The sequence below is a fragment of the Phaethon lepturus genome, unplaced genomic scaffold (assembly GCF_000687285.1).
Source record: "Phaethon lepturus isolate BGI_N335 unplaced genomic scaffold, ASM68728v1 scaffold21041, whole genome shotgun sequence".
NCBI classification, from domain to species: Eukaryota; Metazoa; Chordata; class Aves; order Phaethontiformes; family Phaethontidae; genus Phaethon; species Phaethon lepturus.
The window spans coordinates 169-8,252 of record NW_010515847.1 but is presented as its reverse complement, the minus strand read 5'-3'; the positions used below and the strand labels follow the sequence as shown (position 1 = coordinate 8,252).

The window sequence follows — 8,084 nt, the reverse complement described above, 5'->3', positions numbered from 1 at the left end:
CTGCCTTTATCTTGACCCATGAGGTTTTTTTAATCTTATTCCCTCCCCCAAGAGGAGAGTGATAGAGCGGCTTGGTAGACACCTGTCACCCAGCCAAGGTCAACCCACCTCAAGTTTCCAAACTGTTCAGCTCCTACTGTGACTTAAACCTGGCCAGATATCGTATCCAGAGGTCACACCCACTGTGGTGACTTTATAGAAGACTTCATCCAGTCTATGAAAAACAGCCCAGATGTTGGAGTGCTGAGCTCTTTGGCACATCTGGCCATCAGCACCAGGTGGTCTCAGGTATCTTCTTGTTACTCCTCTGTTCTGTTTCTGTTACCTCTACATTTATCAAAGAACTGAGAGTTACTAATTTCCATACATTTCTCCTGCATTGCTTGTTGCAGAATGTAGGCTTAGATCAAATGGAGAACAATAAACTCTGGTCTGCACATTATGAGGTCAGAACACATGACTGGGCTGTGCAAACTGCTGTGTAAATAGGAGATTAAATAATTGTCTTTCATAACTCTTCAGTCTCTCAGCAGGGAAAAGAAATCTGCTTTATTTCACTAGCTTACTGCTTTGATGGTTTATATCCCAAGGGCCTCTGTTCTAACTTTTCCTCAATCTTCTAAATCTTCAAAATAACACTTTATTTTTTCTATCTATTTCACAGGTCAAGTGGAACTGAAATTATCCCTTCACCTTCTGTGGAAGGTGAATATTTAAAATATTTCCATCTTTCCACCTTTAAAAATATCCACCTTCACCTTTGTCATCCAATCAAATTCCATCACTGCTAAAACCCACTGATGGCTCTGACAAGGCAAGTAAGTGATGAACAGGACATTGAGTTGTAAAGCAAACAAAATACAGTGCCTCCTTCTCATCTGAGTAAAGCTTTCTCATCTGTCATGGACTGAAGACTTAAGAAATCTAATTGGTCTTGAATAAAGTGAGAAAGTTATTGCCAAATTCAGCTTGAATTTACCCCCACTCATAGGGCATTTTGCACACACATTGTGACTGCTGCACTTTCTCCCATGGCTGACATTTAGGCTCTGTCACTTCTGGTTTCACACTGGGTACTGAAGTAGAACACAGTGCTATTAAGGGTCAGAAAATCAAAGGCTGTTAAAGGTTTACTCTGAAATTATCCTATCAGTTGAGCTTGTGTTGGGTTGATGTTTGGACTTGATGATCTTAAAGGTCTTTTCCAACCTTAATGATTCTGTGAAAGGCACTGAATTGTACAACTGTGACAAAGTCCTGCATGTTTGTCCTGGTTTTACCTGGCATAGAGTTAATCTTTCTTCATAGAAGCTAGTGTGAGGCTGTGTTTTGGATTTGGGTTGAAAATAATGTTGATAATATACTGATGTTTTGAGTTGCTGCTAAATAGTCAAGGACAGTCCAGCTTCTCCCGCTGGCCTGCTAGCAAGAAGGCTGGGGGTGCATGGAAAGCTGGGAGGGGACACAGCCAGGAGCACTGACCAAAGAGTCCATACCATATGACATCATGCTCTGTATATAAAGCTGGTATGAAGAAAAAGGAAGGGATGGAGGGACATTTGGAGTGATGGCATCTGTCTTCCCAAGAAACCATTATGCGTGATGGAGCCCTGCTTCCCTGGAGATGGCTGAACACCTGCCTGCTGATGGGAAGCAGTGAATGAATTCCCTGTTTTGCTCTGCTTGCGTGTGTGGCTTTTGCTTTCCCTATTAAACTGTCTTTATCTTAGACCATGAGTTTCCTCACTTTTACTCTTCCAGTTCTCTCCCATCCCACTGTGGGGGTGTGAGTGAGCGGCTGCATGGTGATTAGTTGCTGTCTGGGGTTAAACCATGACAATGTTCAATACAAGTATCTACTGCATGGAAGGAATCAACACTATTAAAAAGATATGATACACTTTGCAAAGTTACTGTTCAGTAATTTATCCATGGGTCATGAGTCAGATGGAAGGAGATGGGAACTATGTTCAAGCTTAAACATTCATCTCAGTTCTGCAGCAGCTGTTTGTTTCTGTTAAACTTAGCACTGCTGAATCATAGCTGACAACAGCCATATTAGGTTTGAGTTACTGGCTTCACTATTGTCACCAGAAAAGCTAAGACTCCAAAGCCCTATGTAGAAAGGTGAACCTGAATATCTTTATGCACTGATGGTAACAAAACCTCCAAATTGTATCATGTAGTCCTTAATCTGCATGTATTGGGTTTGTGTGGCAAGGTTTTGGTAGCAGGGGAGCTACAGGGGTGGCTTCTGTGACAAGATGCTAGAAGTTTCCCCTATGTTTGATAGAGCTGGTGCCAGCCAGCTCCAGGATGGACCTGCTGTTGGCCAAGGCTGAGCCAATCAGTGATGGTGGTAGCGCTTCTGGGATAACATATTTAAGAAGGAGAGGGGAACCTCCTGCACAACAGCAACTGGAGAGAGGAGTGAGAATATATGAGAGAAACAACTCTGCAGACACCAAGGTCAATGAAGAAGGAGGGGGAGGAGGTGCTCCAGGTGCTGGAGCAGAGATTCCCCTACAGCCTGTGGTGAAGACCATGGTGGGATGGGGAGAGAATTGGAAGGGTAAAAGTGAGAAAACTCATGGGTTGGGATAAAGACAGTTTAATAGAGAAAGCAAAAGCCGCACATGCAAGCAATTCAAAACAAGGAATTCATTCACCGCTTCCCAGCAGGAGGCAGGTGTTCAGCCATTTCCAGGAAAGCAGGGCTCTGTCATGTGTAATGGTGACTGAGGAAGACAAAATGCTATAACTCCAAATGTCCCCCCTTCCTTCTTCCCCCAGCTCTTTATTGTTGAGCATGACATCTGGTATGGAGTATTCCTTTGGTCAGTTGGGGTCAGCTGTCACAACTTCTTGTGCACCCCCAGCCTACTTGCTGGTGGGGTGGTGTGAGAAGCAGAAAAGGCCTTGACTCTGTGTAAGCACTGCTCAGCAGTAATGAAAACATTCCTGTATTATCAACACTGTTTCTGGCACAAATCCAAAACATAGCCGCATACTAGCTACTATGAAGAAATTTAACTCTATCTCAGCTAAAACCAGCGCAGGGACATTTGAGATAGCCACAGTGGCTTACAGTGAATCAGTGGCTTACAGAAAGCAGTCGCATATCTTCTCTTAAATTCCTTAACAAATTGAATGGTAAGATTAGCTGATTTTCCTGTAGAAATGTATCAATCATGTTAGCGCAGGATATAAACACATCACACCACCCAAACATATATGCAGTGCCAAGGACAGAGTGACAATATCTTTTCCTATTGCCTGCAGGGCTGGCCCTAGCTTGAAGAGGGCTTCTCTGTTCTTAGGACCTGTGCTTCTGTTGACAGTTCATGCTAGAGAGTAATATCCTAATAGAGACAGGTCATACATGCAGGACCCTGGGAGACTGTGTACTGATACACAAAGAGATGGCGTTCAAGCAGTGTGACTAGTGTTTGTGGGTAGTTAGTCCTGGTTGGAAGGAGGAAAAGATGGTGTTGAACTACAGGTCTGCAAATTCCCATGTCTATCTGATCACACTTAAAGTTGACTCACAAATAAACCTTGCAGGGAAAAAAAAGAAACCTTAATGGTTAATGACTGGGTTGGAGGAAAAAGAATGAAGTGGGGAGATCATCCAAGATGTAAAGTGATCCTTGGAGTTATGCTCTTATGACAAGGAGATTATTTGAGAACTTTGTGGTTGCCTGGTGCTGCCCACTAGACCTTTTACACAGTTTGCTTTAGATATAGACTTATCCCCATGGTTCTTGGATATAACTACAGGACTGAATTAAGGAGCAAAGTTTGTTTCCACAGGAAGTTATTTAGACCTGATTGTCTAGGGTACTGGGAAACGCATTTTTTGGTTATTTTCCCCCCCCCCCCCATTGTTGGAAAGCAGAAAATTTTTAATATGTGTATAGGGTAAAGGGCAAGTAGATTTCTTTTCTCTGTAGGTACCATGGTCCAGAAAAGCAAAGATTTTGTTCTGGTTTTGGGGTCAGGCTTTTTTGGTTTTCTTTTATTTTTAGTAAGAAGTCTTGGCTAATGTCATGTAAACTTCAGCCAGGAACAGTGCTGAGAAAGCTGCTACACAGTAGCTCTGATACTAAGCTTACCAAGATAAATACAAATTTTCAAGTGAATCTCTGTATTAACTGCAAGTAGGGATAGGACAGATAATAGAGTAACAGAAATAACTTGAACAAATTCATTTTCCAAGAGGTGAACAGAATTCTGTAAGTTATGGATACATCAAAACAGTGTGGTTCAATCAAGCTATAAAGCAAACAAAAGTATGTTTTAGTTTCAATTTAGTCTCCTTTCCTTTCAAAATTCTACACTTCTCAGTGAAGCACATTTTCAAGCCTATTGTGTGTCCTGTTTACATCACGATTATACTTAAATCAGGCACTGCCAGGCTATCTGAGAGAGTACTAAATAGAATGATGTCAAGTTCACTGGCTTTTACCCCATTTTCTAGTTTTATCTTGTAACAGATTCACAGCTTCTGAATTTCATTTTGTTTCAACTTAAATATGAAAGCTCAGTAAGTGACCTTCTCCCTGAATTCAATAGCTTATGCACCCTTCCGAAATAAATTTTTTAAATCTTCCCGTATTCGCGCTCCAAATGTTTCTTTTCTGCTTCCCCAAAATGCTGCAATTCTTCATCTTCACATGGTCTGCTTTCACGCTGCTCTCCTAATGCAGGCCTTCTCACTGCCATGCGGGGAGAGGTTGTTGCAGGTTCAATTCCTTGATTTCCTTCCCCCTGAACAAGGGCTCCAGGAAGACCGGCAGCTCCAGTGTTCAACACCACCAATGTAACATTTGAGAATATTTCACATTAAACCATTCTGTAAGTTGTTGTCCTTAAAAAAAAACCACGGTGGTATGTGCTGTTTAAAGCTAGTGAATATCCAAACTGTGCCCTTGCAGAGAATTCCAGATTGCAATCATCTAATCTTTCACAAACTCACCTTTTACGTAAGTATAATTCCATGGAGTCTACATGTTATCAGAGTCTAAGAGAACATAAAAGTAGCTATCAGTTATAACTAATAAAAATAAAAAGCAAAAATTGTTGAAGTTATTGATACTTATTCAGTATATATATTTATTTATAAAAGGTTGCATTTTGAGTGGTATTATGGTCCACTGCATTTAACAATAATAATAAAAACAAGTTTTTTTGTTAAGTACTGTTTGGACATGTTAAGCAAAGACTCGGGCTCCGCAAGAAGACCCTCCCTGTGCTGTATGTCTGCAGTGATATCTGACCCAAGCAGCCACTGCACATCAGTCACTCATTCAATTTGTGCAGTGGGACAGACTCTGGAAGCAGGAGAGCACGCTTTTGCCACTTTAAATTCTCATGGGTTTAAAGAGTGCTATCTGGCTGATCTTGCATGAGAGTTCCCAGCTCACAAGCTGCTCCAAAGATACAAGGCTTGCAGTAACACATGCAGTAAGTTCCTTCCATGGCCGCCTCACCATCATTCTGGCAAGGGTGACATTTGCAGGGATCATTTTTAGCCATATATTCTTCAATGGCTTGTTTTAGGTAATGCTTTTTGACTGAGGAGCAGGGCACTTCCTTTACCAGCTCATATAATGGTGTTGGCTACACACAGTAGAGAAACATTTATATTAAATAGTTATAGTGGGGATATAAGAGTTTATGAGCACATTTTGTCACATAAAATAATTTGTGATGTATGCTCCTGAACATGGGAGTTGAAAGATGCTTCAATTTGCTAGCTAACTAGATAAAGTCTTATGTTAATATTTAATATTAGCCTTTTTCTGAAAAGTCAGCTGTGCTTAACAGCATCCCTTAAAGTTAGTGGTTGCTTAGTCACGTTTAAACATATTTGAGATATGAGATTATGGTTATCCTGCCAAAGGACCTAGATTTGTGATGCTGATCATGTTAGCTTCATGGGATTTTCTTCCTGTGAATTTTTCTTTACTTTTTTATTAAGCAATCTGAAAACAAAATGATTGCAGACTACAGCCTGATTAATCACCAGCTATATCTTAATCATTTCTCCCCTTGAGGTAATCCCATCTGCTCATCTCTGCTTCAGGAAAATAGCCTTACTTTTTAATTCCTCTCGGATAGTCTGACACTGATCTGGCCCAAAAGGAGTATCTCCGTTCCCAGCAGGATTATTCAGCTCTAGATAACTAAGGCCAGAAACAGCACCTGGGCTTCCTCCTTCTATGTAGGAGACTCCTTTAATCTTACTACCACTGCTTCCTGTAGATTCAGGATAGGAAATACAGAAAATACCACCATTGCTATATTTACAAATGGAAATAGAAACAACACATGCAAAAACTATATACTAGCAAGTAGTGAAAAGACTCATCTATGCAGATCAACCACCTGTGCCTGAATCAAGAGCTCCTACATGGATATCACATAAGAAGTATCTGGTATTGCAGATGTCTTGGCAGCTCTGACTTAGGGTGTCCAGAAAAGTACTAGTTACTGGGAAAGCATTAGCAATGACTGATGGGTGTTGGAGAGCCTTTTAAACCAGACACTTGGTGTCTGGGTTCAATGTGTTAAAATAGAGTTCAACAAAGCTATCAATACCTGCTACCCATTTTGACAGCTATTTAGGAGGAGATGAAAGCTGGAGACATGACAACTGTACGAGTCACTGTTGAACATTTACCTGTAGAAATCTGTAGCAGTTCATCTAGTTTGGAGCACTTTATTTTCTTCTTTTTCACAATGAATGTGTTCCAGCCTGATGTGCTGCACTGATATGTCTGTTATGCTCATACCTGCAGATAATCCATTAACAATGCTGTACAAGGAAAGTGTGTTGGCTTTATTTCCGAGTTTCCCATTGACTTGAAATGTGTTTTAGAAAGAAAAGAACTACCAGGTATCATGCTTAAATTAGAAGGTAACTAACTAGCATGCCCTGTGGGAAGGTCCACGCATTGCTAAAGTCTATGGATGGAGGCTGAGAGATGGGAGGTGTATCTGGAAAAAGTTTATTATTTCTTTCATCTCTTCAGTCCCTAATCCTACAGCACTGCTCCCCGCTGAGTACCATCATATTTGTCACTCTGGTGTTTGCTCTGTTTGTAATTTATTCTGCTGTACACAGTCTTACCCAACCTCCATCTCCAAGTAACTTTTAAGCTTTAACATTATTTGAGATTCAGATTGTCACTAGAATTCAATTTTAGCCTGATGAGGTCCTGAACCAACTATCAAATCTACCCAGAACACTGCAGGTCACAAATGTGGATCTGGAACTAAATGTTGTGGTTTGGGCACTTTTTCTAAACTTCTTTCTTTTGCCTGTGAAAAGTGTGTGGTGACTAGTAGTCTGTTATTTGATTTTAGATATTAGCTGGGAGAACATGCAAAGAAATTTTTATTCTTGTTTATTCACTTTGTTTCTTGTAAAAAATACTCTAGTACTCTACCTTCTGCTTTCATTTTGTCAGTATTCATATAAAAAATAACTTTGTAATGTCCTCCTAGAGATCATTGTGTAAGAAATGAGTCCCAAAATGTTCAATAAGTCTTTGGTAGGTGTTGTACTCATAGATGACTGGAAGGTTGTCGAGTTCCTTCCAGAAGGGCTCTGCAAGAGTGAGAAAGTCTGGGTGGTTGTTAATAAACTGAGCAACTTCTACACTGTTCTCAACAACCATCAGCTGCTGACTCTGGGGGAAGGAAAATAAATCAATCATGCTCCATTTTGCTAATGGGGTGGTCCCTGCTAGCCAGATGATGTGCATATTATATTGGCTACTAACCAACAGCTTTACAGAGCTGTTAGATGTGTCTAAGCAACTCTGTGAATGCAAAAAGAATATCCTGAAGCTAGGAAATATCTTTTAGACCTTCCTTTATAATTTCTGTATCATCTTTCTTTTCATCCTGTGTACCTGAAAACTAGCATAAGGACAAATAAGAAATGAAAATATCACTCTTCAAAGCTAATGGTGGTTTCCAACACCAGCAGCCTGGCAGTAGCATGTTAACAAGCTTTGTTTGAAAGCAAATAGGAGGCACTAGAGAGGTTTTCTTTCTTTGCACCTTGATTTCTC

The 8,084-nt window shown here is 40.6% G+C and overlaps 1 pseudogene; it reads right to left on the bottom strand.

The window, feature by feature from the left end:
• Window positions 1-4,115: 4,115 nt before the first annotated feature.
• Window positions 4,116-7,697, bottom strand: LOC104627591 (annotated as a pseudogene).
• Between the last annotated feature and the right edge of the window lie 387 nt (window positions 7,698-8,084).